Source organism: Pholcus phalangioides, unplaced genomic scaffold (assembly GCF_987345545.1).
Source record: "Pholcus phalangioides strain wild (caught in Gottingen) unplaced genomic scaffold, Ppha-v1.0 ptg000003l_1, whole genome shotgun sequence".
In the NCBI taxonomy this organism is placed as follows: Eukaryota; Metazoa; Arthropoda; class Arachnida; order Araneae; family Pholcidae; genus Pholcus; species Pholcus phalangioides.
In genome coordinates this window covers 41,921,334-41,942,907 of record NW_028301596.1, presented here as the reverse complement: position 1 = coordinate 41,942,907, position 21,574 = coordinate 41,921,334, and positions in this window count along the sequence as shown.

Sequence of the window (21,574 nt, the reverse complement as noted above, 5' to 3'; positions counted from 1 at the left end):
TCGTCTGGTGAGACGCAATAACAAGTATATCATCGGCAAAGGCCTGGACACGGATATTGGCTGGCCACTCCATTTTCAACAGCTCGTCGAGAACTAGATTCCATAAAAGAGGACCCGAATTATTATTAAGACCATGTGGATTATTCGGATCTTAGCGTACTTTACGTGTGTGCTGCTATCTTGTGACGGATATAATACGCCACAGAGACGCTATTTGAGAGGACCCGTGTTTAAAATTATTTAGTGTAATATTTATATTTTGGAATGTTATGGCACCGCCACAGTAGTGAGGCATTTGTAACCATACTCACACCAGGTGTAAATGAATAAATGAATTCGTGACTTTTAGGGCTGTATGTAAATAAAAAATAAATATTATCAAATTCACTATTAGTTTAGAGTTCCTTCTCATTTGAAATGTATCTAGTATGAGTTTGTGCACATTAATACATTTTATACATCGAGCGTCCTAGACCACTAGAATACAAAGACCAAAATTCAGTTGTCCGATAAGACAAATCGTGTTGTAGTTAACGTGCTCAAGTCGGAATCCGACATTGGCATTGAAACAAAAAAAAAGCTGGTATGACAGAATTACAAAGGTTTTTAACAGCTGGCTGGCGAAGATATATTTTTGGAAGAAGAGAAAATTCAACTGCGTCTGCAGGAAATCGAACCCACGTCCTTTCACTTTCCGGGCGAAAGTTCTAGACTACAGAGGCAATGAATATCCCAACCTTTCCTTGGAGCTCGGGTGCACTGAACGGGACTGTACATGGACGGTCGCACACAATTCAGGCCAAAGCTCACAATTGCTGACGATGCCACCAGATGGCGACTTATCCGAGGATGACGTCACTCTCCGCTATCCATACAAAGATATCCATCCTCCGCTATCCATATTAACAGCTGGCTGATGCGAAGATATATTTTTAGAAAGATTGAGAAGCTCGTATCCTCTGTAGTCTAGTGGTCTAGGACGTTCTCCCAGAGAGTGAAAGGACGTGGGTTCGATTCCCCGCAGGGGCAGTTGCATCTTCTCTCTGTTAAAAACCGTTGTATGGATAACTAAGAGTGACGTCATCCTTGGATGACAGAATTAGCATATCATTATCAACATAAATATTCACGGAAATTTTTATCTGCTACTTTCCCCTTGAGAACTAGATCGAGAGAGAGAAATCGTTTGAAATTCCAATACGCAAATCATTAGTCCACTTTGCATTGTCTTTTATTGCGAAATTTCCAAACTATTGAATTTCACAAAATCGGTTTGAAAAAGCCATCTGAATGACACATCATTCGGAATCAGCATACCTCAATGAACGAGAAAAGACACGATCAGAAACTGGAAAAAATGATGAAATATTCAGTTTCCGATATCTGACAACGACAAGCCCATTCAGAGTATTCTCAGCATGATGAGGGGGAACAAGGCGTTCTAGGAGGGTAGGATCCTTTTCCTGGGAATTCCTCCTCAAACAAAGAACTGATAATCACTTTTACCATACGAATGAGATTGTACTCTAGAAATCCTGATGGTGGTAGGTAAGTGCTGTGTGTGGGGTAACTTGAAGGAGGGTGTTTGTAAGGCATCTTTTGTTTTCCCGTATCCCTCTTTCCAACTCTTTTCCCTCGTTTCTAGTTTGAAGAGACGCTATATATGTGTGTGTGTATGGAACTCGAGGATATCACCGCAGAAAAGGAGCCCGAGAGGAAAAGGGAGTCCGTTCTTCCATTGGTGAGGCATACAAAGCACAGGAAATTGCACATTCCGGTCCCGGCTCCCTAAGATTCTTCCGAATTCTTTCACTTCCCATTCCTTCTAGTCCTAAAACATCCTATACGATCCATTCCCCTCCTTCTCTGCACTTCTTTGAAAGATTCTCAATACATTTCCGCACCCTTACCACCCCTTGTTTTTAACCATCGAAACTACTAATACGACAATGACTACGTCTTTTCCTGCCTGGTGTTTCATGAGTTTTCCAGAAATTATAAAAGAATAGAACGAAATCGAGTTCTCTGTTGAAGAACGGTAAGCAGCGCAGATATCTTTGGAAAAAGAATGGGGGAGAGTGGGACAAGAAGTCAACATATCCGTGGTAATGCACAGGAAATTAATCCGCACAGTATGTATTCTTTCAATTTATCGACCTGTGTCTTGTTCGTGTGGGATCCTATTTGTCTAGGTTTTTCTTCGGGAAATGGGAAGGAACGAATGCGTAACTTGATCTGAATGATGATTTTTGGGGTACCATGAGCTTTTATGGCTTCCTTTTCATTGGTCTGCAAATTATCAAACGGTTCATTCGAGTCTGTGGAAGACATCTTCAGCGATGTATCTCTTGGGATCTTTCTAATAAAGGTGTCATTAGTGATAAGTATGAGAAGAAAGAGACTTGATGTTTCAAAGTTTTTCCCCTCTCACGGTTTTAAACAGAGGAACTACTAAAATTACAATGAATACGTCATTTCCTGCCTACTTTCATGAGTTTTCCAGAAATTATAAAAGAATAAGAATGAAATCGAGTTCTCTTTCGAAGAATGGTAAGTAGTGTAGATATCTTTGAAAAACAGGGGAGAGTGGGATAAGAAGTCAACATATCCGTGGTAATGTGCGAAGGAAATTAATCCTCACAGTATGTATTCTTTGAATTTTTCGGTCTATGTCTTCTTATTCATGTGGGATTCTATTTGTTTAGGTTTGTTTTTGAGAAATGGGAGTGAACTCAAGAGAACGCGTAACTTGATCTATGTGATGGCTTCTGTAACATACAGTAGCCATCCGCTACAACGACAGCTTACAATCAGTGGAAAAATTGTCATTATTGCCATTACAGCGAACTTCTCGTTATAAGCGAATTTTTTTGTGACATTAGAACTGACAATCACCTATAAATCACACGTTATATCGAGATTCCCGTTATAACGGACTTTTACTTACCATCAGTTTTTATGATTTCCTGTTCATTTGTCTGCAGATTAATGACGGTACATTCGAATCTGTGCAAGGCCTCTTCAGAAATGTAGTTCTAGGGATTTTTTTCCAAATAAAGATGCCATCAGTGTCAAGTATGATTTAAAAACGTCTCACCGCAGAGAGAAGCAAGACCTCAACATGATAATTACATGCTGATTAAAAATGAGCATATCATTGATTGAAAACTAGACATATTGTTGATTGAAAGAAGGCATATTGTTGATTGAAAGAAGGCATATTGTTGATTGAAAGAAGGCATATTGTTGATTGAAAGAAGGCATATTGTTGATTGAAATAAGGCATATTGTTGATTGAAAACTAGACATATTGTTGATTGAAAGGAGGCATATTGTTGATTGAAAGAAGGCATATTGTTGATTGAAAGAAGGCATACTGTTGATTGAAAGAAGGCATATTGTTGATTGAAGGAAGGCATATTGTTGATTGAAAGAAGGCATATTGTTGATTGAAAGAAGGCATATTGTTGATTGAAAGAAGGCATATTGTTGATTGAAAGAAGGCATATTGTTGATTGAAAGAAGGCATATTGTTGATTGAAAGAAGGCATATTGTTGATTGAAAACTAGACATATTGTTGATTGAAAGAAGGCATATTGTTGATTGAAAGAAGGCATATTGTTGATTGAAATACAAATACAAATACAACGCCACAACAGGCAAAATGCCCAACGAGGTGGCTGATAAAAAGATGCCCATAAAAATATGGTTGTCATATGTTTCAAAAATACAGCAACCCAATTAAAAATGCAATTAACACAAATTACAAACAATATATACACATGATAAAATATTATACAATGCCCATAAAGAATACTTATGGTTGTCTTATTCTAAGAATGGATAGCTTCTCGATTTACCCCAACATGTTTATCGTATTTCTTTTTAAACGTGTCAATTGTGTTACAATTCACTACCTCCGGGGGTAAGCTATTCCATTTATTAACAACCCTATTGGGGAAAAATTCCCTGCGACACCATAACCTTGCATTGTCCCTCACCAATCGATACTGGTGTCCCCTTGTAAAAGCAGTCGATTGGCGGTGTACTAAAAGTTCATGGTCCATCCTATCCATCCCATTGAAAATTTTGAACACTTCGATCATATCTCCTCGACACCTGCGTTCATCCAATGTAAACATATTCAAAAAATGAAGTCTTTCTTCATAACTCAAGCCCTGTGTGCCAATAAGGACACGCGTAGCTCTTCTCTGCACCCCTTCAACCAAGTCTATGTCCCTCTGTAGGTATGGTCTCCAAAACCTTACAGCATACTCCAGTCCAGGACGAACTAAGCCTCGAAAAAGCGGAAGAATGACTTTAGGAGAACGCGAAGAGACCTTTTTGAAAATGAGACCAAGCATTCTATTCGATTTTTTGACAACCGCTGAACAATGTTCAGAAAACTTAAGTCGCTCGTCAATGAGAATTCCCAAATCGGTGACTCTAGTTGCATCCGGGATAGTGACACCATTCAACTCGTAAGAGAACCGTGGGTTGTTCGAACCAAAATGAGCGACCATGCACTTATCTACGCTAAACGTCATGCTCCATTCATTTGCCCATGCTGCAATCTTGTTTAAGTTGGTCTGGAGCAACTCCCTATCGCTTTCATTTCCGATTACCCCCATTAGCTTCACATCATCTGCGAATTTGAAAGAAGGCATATTGTTGATTGAAAGAAGGCATATTGTTGATTGAAAGAAGGCATATTGTTGATTGAAAGAAGGCATATTGTTGATTGAAAGAAGGCATATTGTTGATTGAAAGAAGGCATATTGTTGATTGAAAGAAGGCATATTGCTGATTGAAAACTAGACATATTGTTGATTGAAAACTAGACATATTGTTGATTGAAAGTAGACATTGCTGATTGAAAGTAGACATTGCTGATTGAAAGTACACATTGCTGATTGAAAGTAGACATTGCTGATTGAAAGTACACATTGCTGATTGAAAGTAGACATTGCTGATTGAAAGTAGACATTGCTGATTGAAAGTAGACATTGCTGATTGAAAGTAGACATTGCTGATTGAAACTAGCCATATTGTTGATTGAATAATTTATGTTTGTATACTCTGGACGGATCAAGCGATCCCTTGAGTAGAATACTGTATTTATATATTTATATATATTGTTTTTTTTTCTCTTAATAAACTATTGTATGTTTGTATGTTAAAAAAAGCCATATTGTTGATTGAAAAAAGCCCTATTGTTGATTGAAAAAAGCCATATTGTTGATTGAAAAAAGCCGTATTGTTGATTGAAACTAGGCATATTGTTGATTGAAAGAAGTCATATTGTTGATTGAAAGAAGTCATATTGTTGATTGAAAGAAGTCATATTGTTGATTGAAAGAAGTCATATTGTTGATTAAAACTAGGCATATTGTTGATTAAAACTAGGCATATTGTTGATTAAAACTAAGCATATTATTGATTGAAACTAGACATTGTTGATTAAAAGTAAACATATTGTTGATTAAAAGTAAACATATTGTTGATTGAAACTAAACATATTGTTGATTAAAAGTAAACATATTGTTGATTGAAACTAAACATATTGTTGATTAAAAGTAAACATATTGTTGATTAAAAGTAAACATATTGTTGATTAAAAGTAAACATATTGTTGATTAAAAGTAAACATATTGTTGATTGAAAGGAAACATATTACTGATTCAAACCAGACATATTGTTGATTAAACTAGACATATTTTTGATGACACAAGGCATGTTGGTGATTGAAGCTGAACATATTATTGATCAAAACTAGACATATTTTTGAAGAAAAAATAGGTACACAAATTGTTTGACACCAAACTAGACGTCGATAAAAATGAAATTGGATTAAAAAATAATTGAAAAAAAAATTATTATTAATACAAAATTAGACTCATTGGCAATTAAAAAGGATATTATTCTGAAAGCAGACTGATTGTTATACAAAAGTTCAACAAAAAATTCATTCTTAAAAAAGACCAATTCCAACGGGAAAAAATTTTGAAACTATTGTCGAAGTAAAGTAAAACAGTATTTGTGGTGAAAACTACTTAAGAAAATATTGTTAGCTGTAATAAATTAGGATCACAAATATACTATTATTCAGATTTCATAATTTTTAAATCACACACAAACGAATATAATTTTTAATTTCAAATCAAAAAAATTAAATTAATTTATGATTTCAAATCAAACTAAACTAATATTATTTTAATTTTAAATTAAACGATTCATGTAAAAAATACCAAGCTTCATTACATGTACAGGGTGATCTGATTATAATTAAAACTTCCGTACTCTGAATGGTTTCTCTCAAAAAACTACTCATTGAAACACAGCCAAATTTTCAGGATATCCTAGTGAGACCATGGGAGAAAGATTTATGCGATAAAAGACAGTTCAATTTTTGATCACCAGGTGAAAACGTGGCGCTTTTTTTTATTACATTATCTTTTTTTCCCCATGGTCTATATAGCGTATATACCAAGTTTCAGTGGAATCCGTCCACTAGAAAGGGTGCTATATAGTTCTGAGTAGTGTGTAGTATACTGACGAGCGCTATACAGGATGGTTCCGAAGAGATGGGGAAAAACTTCAAGAGATGATAGTACGTACACACCGATACAAACAATTGTCATCAAAGAATGCATATGGTCTAACATCAAAAGTTAAATTAAAATCACAAATATTATAAAAATCAATAATTTTTGAAAATGAACAATTTCAAGAAAAAATTAAGGAAAAAGAAAACAATTTCATTCATTCGAAAGATATTCCCACACAGACCATATCCACATTTTTTTACATTACCTCGTGGTTAAAACTCTAAAAATTCAGACTTTTATTCCCTTTTCTTTCCGGTATAAGGCCACAAAATGTTTTTTTTTCTTCCCAACATTATTACCGAATCCGAAAGAAACTCCAACATCATGTAAAGTAGTCCCACAGAATTTTTTCTTTCTTTTCACATATATTCCTTATTTTCAGGAAAGCCCAAATCCTGTTTAGTTTTTTAGGAGAGAAAAAAAAAGAATTTTTTTTCCCATGTATAGAGAAATATATATACATTTTTGTTGAATAACTCTCTTTCTCCAGGACGGAGAACAGGAAAATATCCATGCCTCACTTTTTAAAGTGTTGGTCCAACCGATGGAACATTCTAGGGGGGAGGGGAAAAAAAAGAGAAAATAAAATGTTACAACATTCTTTTATTTATATCTCCATACATTTCTTTACATTCCTTGTCCACTTTTTTTAAATTTTTTTTTATTTTACATGTTGAAGAACACGTGCCTTTAGGGTACGTTTCCCAACTGCTCAACGGAAAATACATGGAAATAGATGTTTTCCGCACTTTAGCTTTGAAGTTAAAGGAGAAAGAGAGGGGAAAAAAAAGAGGATAGAGAGGAATGCATCAAAGAAATATTTTCCATGAAAAGTTTAGAAGGAAAAGACGCTTTCAATACATATATATAAAAAAAATACATAGGAAATACTATGATGGGTGGTAAGAGAAATAAAAGAAAAATTGGAAACATTTCTGAAATATGTTCAGAGAAGTGTCAGAGAGAAGAAAAAAAATCAAAATGTCTATAATATTGAAAAGTCTTGTATAGGGAAATAGGAATTTTCTGGAAATTTTTTGTTTTATGCGTTATTTTGTGTTTGAAATGTTGATTTTGAAATTTATCTGCTAATATTTCCGAAGATTTACGGTTTATTCGGTTATAACGACATCGCTTATCAAAGAAAATCGGATGTGATAGATAGTATCAGTAAATAGTAATATAATGTGGTCAATTTCTTTAAACTTCAAAGAATGAAACTCGATTAAAATGAGAATTTTAATATTCTTGCTTCTGATGTTTGTGGTGTTTCTGAAGAATGTTCAAAAGTTCAGAAATCAAGTAAAAAAAAATCAGCAGGTTTAAAATATTGATGTAATATTTGACTAAAGCTATTGGGGGGTGGGGGCTTCGTATTCGTAATAAGTGTCTGTCTTCGGATTGGGATTTTCAGCTCTGTTTAATCCGTTGTTATCCACTGATTGTCTCTTTAAGGTATCCGGCTACGTTCGAAGGTCTATTCTATAAAATGGTGCTGGAGTGAACTTTAATAAAATTTTTTGATAGAAAGTGCCTCCAAATGGTGAAAACAGTAACAGAATTTGGTCTACCTATGTCATTTTCTATGACAGAGTCACTTTTATATGTCAAATTCTGGGCAAAATTCACGTAATATTCGAAACACGATTGTAAAATCTATTGTTAATGAAATGTTTTGTAATTTTCACTGTACATTTAGACAGTAATGGTCTAGTTTATGAACCAAAATGTAAAGGATTGCATGATACGCCCATAAATTACACTCAAATACGTTATTGTACGTTATTGATATTTCATCCTACATTTCGTCTACAAAACACTGTAATTCAAAAAATGTATGTGATAAACCTTAGATTTCAGTTCATTACCTCAACAATACATAGTAAAATATCATAATAAAATTTTGTAATGATGCAATGAATAAATTTTTAGAAATCATGTCACAAACTCAAGTAAAATGCCAAGAATATCATTCTTTCGTAAAACACGTTCTAAGTTTTTATTCTCGTATTACCTGTATGCAAAATCACGACACTAGAGTGGATGTAACGTGAGTCCTAAGCGGCATATAATCAAAACAAGGCCTGTTTTGGAATCACAAATGATAGGGTTTTGATAAAAAAATAAATAAAAATCTACATTTTCTTCCAAAATGACGTTTTCAACCCAGTCGATACCATAAACTCATTTTTTTTAAAATAAATGCATTAAACAATGCTCTCATAAAAATAAACATAAATGCAATAAAGTGACGAAATACAAGCGTATTTGTGTTCCGTTTCAGGCGTATAAAACCGCAGAAATACAGATTTTTCGGTTCTCCCATGTGTGTCAGTTGTCGTTGGAAGATCCAGTCAATAACGCGTATTTTTTTGGGAGACAATGTAATATAATTCGCATAAAAATACTCTCACAAAAATTTCTGGTCATATATTATTGGAATATTTCTGACATCTAGAGCTGACCATCCTATTTGCCCAACAATTATTTCTATTGGTCGCATCGCATTAATAAAGCACTTATTTAGCTTACTTTTATATAGCTAAACTAGGACTAGAGCTATGCTATTGCATCAATATCGCTTAAAGTGAACGAAATCAAACTGCATATTCATAAAATGATAATTTCATGAAAAATCAAACGATAATTTCATTTAAAAAATTTGATTCTTTCAATGCTTGGTCAAATAAGGGTTAAGATTACTGGAAGCTACAAACTGATTGTTAAGATAAAAAAGATTATACATAATAATACTTAATGAATAATCCATAAGTTAGTACCTAAATTAAAGTACAAAAATATGTAAGTAGTATGCCATACATTTTCCTACCATTTTTTTTAGACCATACGCATGAAATTATAAAATTATCAGAAATATAAGCAATACGAGTTTTGAAAATGCTTTGGATCTATGCAAAGCTACGCGTATGGGATAAACCTACATACGCGCGTATAAAAATAACTACCGAACCCTCAGGTATGATGATAGAACTGTATCGTAATAAAAAGGTAATACAATCTGCACAAACACGTGGAAGAGCAATCTAACAATCAATAACATTAATTTTATTTGCTTTTTTATTTCTTTTATTTCACACACACATAAAAAAAAAAACCTAAGCAAGAATATCTATAGTAATGATAAGCGAAGATAATGCATACTCATAATATCAATGCAAAAAAAAATAGCATTTCACAGTAACGTTCGTGATTAATCACCTGACAGAGAAATCGTAGTATAATAATTCAGTGAAAGTGGAATTATTTCTTTTATTTTAACTATGTGTATCCATATATGCAATTTTTTTCCCTTCCTATTCCCTATACATAGGAGAAAAAAAAAAATTTCGATTGCTTCGGCGGCCACTTCAACCTTCTCTCAACCATTCCCAAGAGATATTTATCGGCACGAAGAGCTTAATGGGCACCGTGGGTAAATTTCAGCCTCGGGAGTGTGTTCGTTCCACCCTTGGCCCCCCATCTTCGCTGTTCTCCTATAACATCGTGACGTCAATATGCAAATGACCAGACTTGATATTAGAGAGAGAGAGAGAGAGATAGAGAGCTATATCTCTGATAGAAAAAATAAAATAAAAATTGGTAGGGGCAGGGGTAGGGAGAATAGATCCACGGGGAGCAATCATTGTAACAGCACGGGGTCGTAATTTTTTGGATAGCTTACAAAATGCCGGTTTAACAATGAATGCTTCGTTATGTTTGTTAGATCAAGAAAATATTTCATCATTACTTAGAGAAATAATAATAATATTGTTAGCATGATGAAAATTAAATTGAAGCGTTTCCGTTCTTTTTATATATATATTTCAGCCGTGGTGTCGACATCCTACCGCTTTGTAATAATAATAATAATGAGAAATGTGGGTACTTGAATTCATTGACGGGAAACATTTCTTGCAGTTTTTATTATAATTTTTTGTTTTGTTTTTAACAATAATACAAAAAAATTGCACATTTACTTTTTTGTATTAAATTTATTGATGGTGGTGCCATCTGCTATAAAACCATGTCTGAAAAATTATTAAGTAATGCTTAAAAATGATTATTTAAAGCTTTATAAAGAGAATTTCGTTTTCTTTTTATTTACGCAGAAAATAAATTGGTTTTTGTGTTTGGCCGGGATTTTTAAACACTAGTGCAACCAATAAGCGTATCGCTTACATTCGAGTGAATGCAGCCAATCAGCTTATTGGGTTTTCTTTTCAAGCTTTGCAAAATATCTTTTATCAAAGTTTACAGTGCGCTCCTGGCCTCAGTAACATATTTTAGAAGTTAATTAGAAATTTTTGAAAATTATAAACACAGTTTTTCGAACTATATTGTAGCTATAGGTGAATTAACAAAAATTAATTTATCGATTTCATTAATTCGATAGTGATCAGGTGCGTATTACAACACAGTTTACAATCTAAATTTTAGTGAAATTTGAATAACAATTTTTTAGCATTATCGATAGCATATGTGTCTTTACAAATTTTATGTAAAAGCACTATGTTTTCAATGCTTGAAATTTGGTAAATGTCTTAGAGAATTTTTTTTTTAAATAGGAAAAGATGCAAGAAACTTCTGAAGAAATTAGATAAAATAGAAAAGAGATTTAAAGTAATTTAGATGAAATAAAAGAAATTATTAAATTTAAATATTAATTTCTAAAGAATTATTGAATTTTAATCAAATATAGATTATTAAATTTTTAATTAAATATATTACTGAATTTCTCTAGAAATTAGATGAAATGTTATAAGGGACTATTCAAGTATTACGTAAGCAGATTTTTAGAAATATTTGACCCCCCCCCCCTTGTCAAGCAAAATTTCGTCAGCAGCTTAGAATATTTCACATCTTCAAAAAGGGTGGTTGATGACGTAAGCCACCTTCAACACCCCCCCCCCCCCCGATTTTGACGTAATACTTGAATGACCCCTAAGCAGGAATTTTGATATAGAAAAATTTTATAGATTTTTTTTTTTAAATTGAAGTTCATACAACCTAAAATTAGTATGTTAAAATTTCTACAAAATCTTAGGGAAAAAACTCGAAAGGAACTTGATAAAAGTTAATAAATATTCGTTAATACGATGATGTTCGTTAATAACGAATTTAAATAAAATTGTTTGAATGAACGATAAAAATATTTGTTGAATATTTGAAAAAGCCTTTCTGAATATTCGATAAACGTGTTAAAAAACGATATAAAATGTGAAGTTTCCATAAAAAGTTTAAAAAATTGACAAAAATATGTAGAAAAAATTGTTGAAATAAGTACACTGCTGGCCACCGTAAATGCAACACCCTGAAGGAAGCATGCAAATAATATGAAATTTACAACATGCATTAGCGGAGGTGAGATATGCAAATGATTAGAATTTCAGCGCAGACGCACGTCACGCGCGCCTGTGGCGCCACTTCAAAGCGCTATTTAAGGCTTGGAGATTTCGACGATTTGAAGTACGGCAATTGTGTTTTTCTTGTGGTTTTTTCAAAAAAACGATCAGTTATGCCTCGTAGAAAACAGCGATCATCTTTTGATCAAGTATCCGAGTTCGACAGAGGAAGGATAGTGGCCTATCGATATTGTGGATTATCTTTCAGGGAAATCGGTAGTCGTGTTGGACGAAACCAAACAACTGTGATGCGGATATGTGATCGTTGGATGCAGGAGGGTACGACGGACCGACGTGTTCGATCGCATCCACCTCAGTGCACCACTTCACGTGATGGCAGGCGTATTGTGCGTATGGCAGTGACGGATCGCTCAGCCACATCACGAACCATAGCACAGCACATTCAGTCTGTACCGCATCATCCAGTGTCTGCGCGTACCATTCGACGCCGTTTACAGCAGAGTGGTCTGTCCGCAAGACGTCCATTGCTTCGTCTACCCTTGACGCAGAACCACAGACGTCTCCGCCGCCAATGGTGCGATGAAAGAAGGATGTGGACGGCACAATGGAATGAAATTGTCTTTACTGACGAGTCACGCTTCTGTCTGCAACACCACGATGGTCGGATTCGAGTCTGGAGACACCGTGGAGAGAGGATGCTGAACAGCTTCGTTATGCACCGCCACACTGATCCTGCACCGGGTATTATGGTATGGGGCGGTATTGGATATCACTCTCGCACTCCTTTAGTACGCATTGCCGGTACTTTAAAAAGCCAGCGCTACATCTCCGAGGTGTTGGAGCCAGTTGTCCTTCCTTACCTTCAGGGCTTTCCCTCAGCCATATTTCAACAGGATAATGCGCGACCACACGTGGCACGCATTGTCCAAAGGTTCTTCGTCAATCGCCAGATTGAATTGCTTCCCTCCCCAGCTCGCTCTCCGGATCTTTCGCCGATAAAAAACATGTGGTCCATGATTGCTCAACGATTGACCCAGATTACATCCCCAGCTGCCACACCAGATCAACTTTGGCAACGCGTGGAAGCTGCTTGGTCTGCTGTACCCCAAGAACACATCCAAAGTCTCTTTGAATCAATGCCGAGGCGTGTGGCAGCGGTGATCTCCAACAATAGCGGCTAATCTGGCTACTGATTTTGGCAGGAACCACACTTCACAGAAGTCTATAAATTTAATCATTTGATGCTTGGTCAACATGTTATCTACAAAATAAATATTGTTGCGATATCTCTTGTCTTTCTTGGTGTTGCAATTTGGGTGGCCAGCAGTGTAGTTATATATAAAAATACTTAAAAGTTCCAACTAAATTTTTAGTTTTATTCAAGTTAAGTCTTGAATTAAGGTTATCATCACTGATTATCCAATTAAACATTTTCTATTACTCAATTAAAAATTTTAGATTATTCAATTAAAAATTTTAGATTACTCAATTAAAATGTGTTAAAAATCCAATGAAAATTGAGAAAACATTTTTAAAAAAACCTATTGATCAAAAAAACTGCATAAAATTTTCGTAGGGAAGCATATATGAAATAAATATTAAATTAAAAAAAAAATGTAAAATCATTTGAAAGGTTTCTCAATTTGATTTCAAAAATTATTCCAAAGAAATAGCATTTCAATGGAAACACAATGATACAAATAAAATGACCATCTTTTCTTCACGCGTAGGCGATACAACATCAACGACATGAATTCGCAAATCAGAAAATAACCTACGAGAAATAAAAATTGAATTTAAAAAAAAAATACGAAAAATTTCATTTAAAAACGCATATATCAGTTACGATATTCCTAAACGGAATGACATTGCGCTGTTCCCTGATTAATTTGGAAATAATCGATACAGAAAAGGACCTTTCATTCTATTCATTCATTCATACATACACCTTTTATATATATATATATATTTTTTTTTTTCATTTCTTCTTCCAAATTCCTTTTATATTTTTCCCCTCTCTTTTATCCCAATTTTCCCTCTTTTCTCGAGCTCTTATTGCGATTTTCGCTCCACTGGGAAAAGAAATTCATTTAAAGGAAAGGGCGAAAAAAAAGAAAGAAAAAAAACTTTTTTCTTCTTTCTTTTCAGATAAAGGAAAGATCGGCAAGAAGAAAAAATCCCGGAAAAAAAAGGGAAAAATATATAAAAATAGGGGAAAAAAAGGCGGAAGTGTAAAAGGAAAATGTAGAAGACATCTGTTTTTTCTTTGAGTCGTATAGCACTCACTCACTCTAGGTTTCACGTGTTTCTTTCATTTTTTTTTTCATTTATCTCCTTTTTTTTCATTTATCTCTTTCTTTCATACATATATATATATATTTTTTTTCTTTTTCACTAGTTTCATAGTGGTTCACGGTCGAGTAGATCCTTTTCACAAAAATGGACTTTTTCTTTTCCTTTAGTACGTCCGGTATTTTCGTCATTCTACTTTATTTTATTTCTTTCCTAACCCTTAAGCATTATTGAATGGACGCCCTTCATACTTTCTCTCATCTACCAATATATCTAAAAAAAAAAAAAATGTCATAGTTTTAGTGTGTACGTCCGTGACCACAGTTAAAAAGAACATAGTATCTATGTCAGCTAGTTCTGACGTCACGCGCGTCTACTAAAGTGGCTTTAAATTTCTCCTACTTTTAAGGGACAAAGAAAAAAAACAAAAACGGGACGATATGGTAGTAGTAGTAGTTGTATAAGGAGAGGTTTTCGGTATAATATTGATTAGATGTCAAGCAAAGGCTTTTCTTGAAGTAGTGTTATTATTTTTCGGTTTATTGGATGTTCCCTTCCCGAGCTAAGCTGTTCGATGCCGGAAAATGGTTGAAAAATTTCTCTCCCACAACCCCCCCCCCCCCACTCTCTTACCGCAATTTTACAGAAAGATGTATAAGATATATACGTACACCGTACACGTACATATATGGGGAGATTCCTTTTTTTCCCCCCGCCATCCCCATAATCCTGAATTTTTATTGGGAAATCGGGTATTGATCATCATCTTTTTGATGGTGGTTATGTGGGTGAAAAGTAACAAGCATGTGTGTGTGTGTGCTTCGTGACATTTTCTAGGATCTTTCCACTTTTATTTATAGAATAGGATGATAACAAGTAGAGTATTGAAGAACATCTTTGAAATTTTCGTGTTCTGGAACGTATGATTTTAGCGTCAATTTTCAGTTTTATTAGGATATTTTTGTTTCTATATCGAGTCCTGGCATACATTGAAATCTCTTGGCTAGAGTAGGGCGGTGAGTGGTTCCTTACCTATTTAGGCCCCACCAAAGCATCTCTGAAATTCTCATGCCCCCCGTCTTGCCATAACCTAGGACGTTAATTCATATATTTTTTTTGCCTAAAAACCCTTATTTTTCTTTGCATTCTTAAATTTTGCAACCTAGGAACTTTGCCCCCCCCCCCCGCTCTTACCTTGTCCTGTCTTTTTCTCCCATTACTTGTAATTCTCATTCAGCAAATAAACTTCTATTCACATTGAGAGAACCAAAAAGGTCATTTACTTTGTCCAAAGCAGGGGGTTCTCAACCAGTGGTCCTCGCAGATACTTGAGAGGGTTCGTGAGCTTGGATGAGATAACAATCAACTAATTTTTTTTATAATGTTATATGCAGAGTACTATTTTGTAAAGGGGTGCGTGGCCTTCATTTGTCTTCATTTTATTGCCATGGGGGTTCTTTATCTTATGGGGGGGGGGGGACTTTACCTTATTGGCAGAAATTGCCTGTGGAAAAGAAAACGTTGAGAACCCCCTGGTCAAACCCCTTCCGAAGAAAACACTGAGAACGAAAAATGGAAAAAAATCTTCAAGAAATTGTTTAAAAAGTATAAATTTGAAATGATATAAACATTTTGGGAGTTTCAAGCCTTAATAGAAAAACTTTCTCAAATTGCCCCCCCCCCCCGTCCCTTCGAAATCAAATAGCCCTCTTGTGGGGAGTCATCGGAGTAGGGGCTCTTAAACTAGGACATATAGTTCCATTGGGGTATTCCAGAGGGGCCGCGGGTGAAAATCAAGTGTAACGACGATCATGATAGTTGATTAAGAGAACCTTAAGAAAAACGTTTGTGAAAAAATAAACATTTTAATTAAAATATGATGGAGGAAAAAGGTGTGTATTTTCAAAATGCAGTGGAATCGCCCATGGAACCCGCACCATTTTATCGCATAACCCGTGAGCCTCACGTCCACAGAAAGCCTACGTGATGAGACCTGTCTCTAGAGAGTAAGTAAGGAAATATGCAAGTTATTACTTCCAACTAATTATGAGGTCCAAGAAAAAAACGTTGCCTGAGGGCCAATGATGTTGAGACCATTCGCGTTGGAGCCAAGCTTTTGTAGAGCAATTTTGTGCTCGCGTATTAATTCATGAAAGAATTAATATTTTTTTAATTCATAAATTTTTTTCTTCATAAAATCTTAATCTGAACACGCACAGGTCTATAAAAATTTCGACGCCGATGGTTGAGACGACCCTGCATAGAAATCCCTAAAATGAATTCTTAATTTCAGAATCAACAGTTATTCATGTTTAATGAAAAAGTCATTTCAGACTTAATGAAATCGATTTCCATGAAAAAAAAAAGATTTCAATTCAATAAATTCGATTTAAAAACTTTTTTTGTATATTTTGTGAAAAGATAGTTTCACTGTTTTAATGAAAATTCACACATTTAGTGAATAAATAATTTCACAATTTTGATGAAAATTCAAACTTAATGGAAGATTAATTCTAGAATATATGCTGCATACCCGCATTAGCCGGCATGTCGTTAACCTCAAGAGAAACCAGCTTTTTGAATGCTGGGGGGAGGGGATCTGGTCCGTTCCCGCCATGCCAGAAAAAGTGAAGTTTAATAATGGTACAATGGTCACAGTAAGTATTCAGCTAATTTTTATAATAGAGGTGTTGCCTCTCTTGAATTTCTCGGCATTCCGGCCCATCTGGATACCACAGTGTGACTTGGTGACGCTGAAGCTTCGTGAAAATTTATCATTTTGACCCGCAATGTCTGAAAGTAGAGATATCACTGCATGTTATACTGTATATATCCTGTACAAGAAATCTTGATATTGACAGAATTTAATTTTTCTCGTCGCTACCCAGCGACTGAGATGGCAGTTAATATACATCGACCAGTATACGCATAGTCTTTTTAATGAATGAAACATGTGAAATTAATAAAAAAATATTTAAAAAACTTAAGATAAATGTATTTGACAGTAGGTACTAGCCTCCAACTATTCAAGTTGTCTTCAATACATGCATTTAATTATTTTTTTTGTTGTTGTCTGTTGAGCCAATAGAGGCCGCTAACTTTCCTAATGAAAAGTAAAAATCTTAGGTACTGTGATCATCGTAATTAAATATAATTTTGGTATTCGAGAAGATTTATTAATATTCATCTTCCATCACTTTTCAATATACAATTACTACAATACTAACACTTAGGCAATTATATTGTTCCCTACATAATCGGATATTTTGTGCTGGAATCGTTGATATCCGACTCAGCGTGGGCCGACTGTATACGCTTACTACAAAACTCAAAAAACAATATTTTTTAACATTTTATTAAAGTTCATGTAATTACCATTGACAAGATATAATCCGCATCTCTGCACCAGATGAGAAACCAAATTTTGGAGTTTGTGGAATACGGCGCCGAATTTGCTGCCGCATAGCCTGAGAGAATATCGATTTTCCCAATATGAGTTTAAAAGTATCATAACTCATGTTGACATACCCTTTCTAGAGACAACTTTGTCTTCGATCTTCAAAATTAATTTCGACATTGGAACGGAGTGCCTCCTAGAATCTAATTAGCCCAGCGAGAAAAACTATACATCTCGACTTGCTCTTATATCAAAGCCATTGATCAGATACTTTATACATCATCAGAATTGTCAAATAATATTTAGGAGAACGAAGACGTATTTGAATAATAATAAAAAAAATTAAGTTCAAGAAACAACTACTAGAAGAGAAATAAGAAGATACGCTCTTTTAAATGAAAGAATCAATCGGGAAAAGAACGAGAAGTTTTTTCCAAATGGAAAATTCCAAAGTATAAAATGAATACGTTCTACTTTAGTTGAGCTCACGGCTATTGCGAAATTCTCAGTATTCGGAACAGCACATGAATTCAAACTCAGGTCGTAGGAAGGGAGGTAAGTTTTAAAATTCATCCAATCCCGAATCCCCGATAGTCTTAACAACTATCGTGAACCTTCCATTCAATTCTTTTTCCAATGTCTTTTAGCAAATAAACAGACGGGATCTGAATTTAAATGCGATTGTACGGCAAAGGGGGAATCAAAGTCCTAGTATAAGAAGGATTGTCTTGTACCTTTAAGAAAGAAAAATAAACGCAAATATCTTAAAGGATCCAACGAGGCATGTCTTCTTCTCTTCCTCACTCTTTCGCTTAACATCAGAAGGGTAGAGAAAAAAAAAACACAACCCAATTCACACTTCTATTTATTTATTTCCAGGAGGAGTAGGAACACACACGTTTTACACAAAAGCAACTTTTCCAAGACAGGACTTGTAGGTGTTCTTAATCACGACCTGATTTCCATGAGAGAAATATCCATCCTCCCGCTACAACACATTCAGCGTGTGTTCCACGAGGGCATCGGAAATTTAGGATAACCAAAGAGAAAAAAAAAAAGAACAACAACTAAAAATAAAAGAGTAAAACCAGGAGATGTGTGGGAGAAAAGTTGGGAAAAATCGCTCCTCGTTTGGGTTACGGGTGAGGAGCAGAAGAATGTGTGCAGCATCTACAAGGACACCGTGGAATGAGGAGGCTGTTGCAGTCGGAAAAACAAGAGAAAAAGTGCAGATGCAATGTGCAAGGGGAGAGAAAAGATTGGGCCGTCTAGGTGGTTTGGACCGTTTAGGAAAGGGTGGCAGCGTATGTGTAAGAGAAGGGTGGGTTTTGATGAGAGTATTCGGACTAGTAAAGTGTGGAGCTGGGAATCGGTGAGAATGGAGGGTATACACCACCACGAAGGGAGAGAGAGAGAGAGAGAGAGAAAAGGAGGCAGGAATAAATTCAATTATCGCCCTAAGATAGGGCAAAGCCATCAAGAAGCTTAGCGGTGACTCTGGGATGCCCAAGAAAAATTTACATAATGAACGCAGCGCATCACATCGTTTGCTAAATTTGTTGCCTTTAGGTTCTCTCTCTTTCTCATCCTGAAAGTCGTGAAAACTACGTATGATTAGATGCCTTGTGGAAAGAAGATGTGTGTGTGTGTAGGGTGAAAACAGTAAAAGTGTGGTCTGGAAGGTGGTAAAAGGTGGTGTGTTTTGGATCCCTTCCCGAACTAAGCTATTCTTCTCGGGCGAAAACGTAAGAAAAATGCCGCCCCTCTTCGTTTTTACTTTTTTTTTTATACATATTATTATTATTTCGAAACCAAAGTGTGTGTGTGCGAAAATTTTAGTCGCCAAACTTATTTGAATATTTATTCCGTTGCAAATGATGACTGCTATGCATTCCAGCTGCGTAATGTATTCAGTAGGGTAATGTGGTAAGAGACGGTTTTTGAAGAATTCGAGTTTACCATAGGAAGAATGGCATAAGGTTTCTTGGAAAAGAACAAAAAAAAAAGGTATTGCGTTTTTTTTTTTGTACCCAATGATTATTCGGGGGAAAAGAAGGATTCGTTAGTGTTTTTTGGGCTTAAAAAAAAAACGGAAATTCAACTTGAATTCTTCCCGTTTTCAGTGGAATTTTAAGCCGAGAGAGAAATTTTGTTCGATTCGGAGCATCAAAGTTCGGGAAACAAATCTGTGTTCGAAATTAAAGGTTTTGATTCAGAATTGTTTTCCGTATTTCACAAACTCAAAGTAAGAATCTAAATTTTTCAAACTCAAGAATATATTAGAATTTCTCAATTTCCAGTAATGATTATTTTAGGTGGATAGGAAAACCAATTTTTTATACGTTTTTATGACCTCAGAAAAACTTCTCATTTCACGAATGATTACAAACGTTACTTGCCACAAATTTGACTTGATTACAAACGTTACTTGCCACAAATTTGACTTGATTACAAACGTTACTTGCCACAAATTTGACTTGATTACAAACGTTACTTGCCACAAATTTGACTTGATTACAAACGTTACTTGCCACAAATTTGATTTGATTACAAACGTTACTTGCCACAAATTTGACTTGATTACAAACGTTATGAACATGAATTCAAATCCAATAACAAAGTTTCGCTTTGAATTTTTTTATGAAGAAAAGAAAAATATCTAGTTGGTGATTTTACACAAACCTTTAATGCAGGTGATTCAGCAAGCCTTCAATTTATAGAAATTTTCAACAAGAAACGCCATGGAGTATAATTGACTTCAAACTTTTTGGGTCCACATAATATAAGGTGTTCTGTAAGTGCTAATGCGGCCTCTATCTCATCAACCATTTGTTGTAGAAGTATGGTTTCAATTAAGAAAAAATGCTGAAAATATGTTCAAAAATTACTCTGTATCAGTACTGAAAGTGAATATGTAGTGTGTCGCAAAATATAAAATTTAAATTTTTATACGGTCTCTTTGTCCTCTAATTTCAAATTAGAAAGTTATTGCCCTGTCTTTTCCGAGTCCAACAAAAGAGATCCTATGTTTTTAACTGCAATGTTCGCAAAAATATTTTATTCTGAAAATCGGGGAAAGGATGGAAAAAGTGTAAATGAGAAGGAGGAAAGCGTTGTTCGTTACGTTTTCTGTTATTTCCGGAAATTTTCTCCGATTTTTGAATCAAAATATCTCAGTGGATATTGCAGTTAAAATAATTTTTTTAAGGCTCAGAAAAGACAGGACAACAACGTTTTAATTGGAAGTTAGAGGAAAAATAGACCGTATAAAAATTTAGTTTTTCCTATTTTGAGACACGCTACATATTTACTTTCAATACTGATACAGAGTAATTTTTTGAGCGTTTTTTGAGCATTTTTTAAATTTCAATTAAGTATTATTGTCTGGCCGAGGCCTCTTGTATAAGCCTTTTTTATACATATTATCACATATGTATAATATACATATGTATATTATATGTAATATACATAAAAATATATGTAATATATTTATACATATTTATCATTGTTATCTCCGAAGAAAAACTTACTAAGACAGCATTTTTATTGTTACACAGAGAGTACAGTGGAACCTCCCTAACGGACACCCCCGTTAACGGACACTTTCCTGATCCCGGGTGCCGTGGAATAAGGTTAATTTTATGAACAGAAGAAAGGTTATAAATTTTTCTATATTTATCAGACTTTCCAACTTTATTGTATTTATGCATAATCGCCTGTAAAAGTGATAAATGTAGTGAAATTTAATGAAACTTTCTTCATAGAGACGATTGATGACTAGGCATAACCATCGATGCATCATTTTTACACTCATTGATATATACGAACCAATTGCGACCGAAGCCAAACGTCGGCTTCGTATAAATGTGAAGGTCGTACGAGGTTCTACTATATATCGTACCTCCCCAATAGC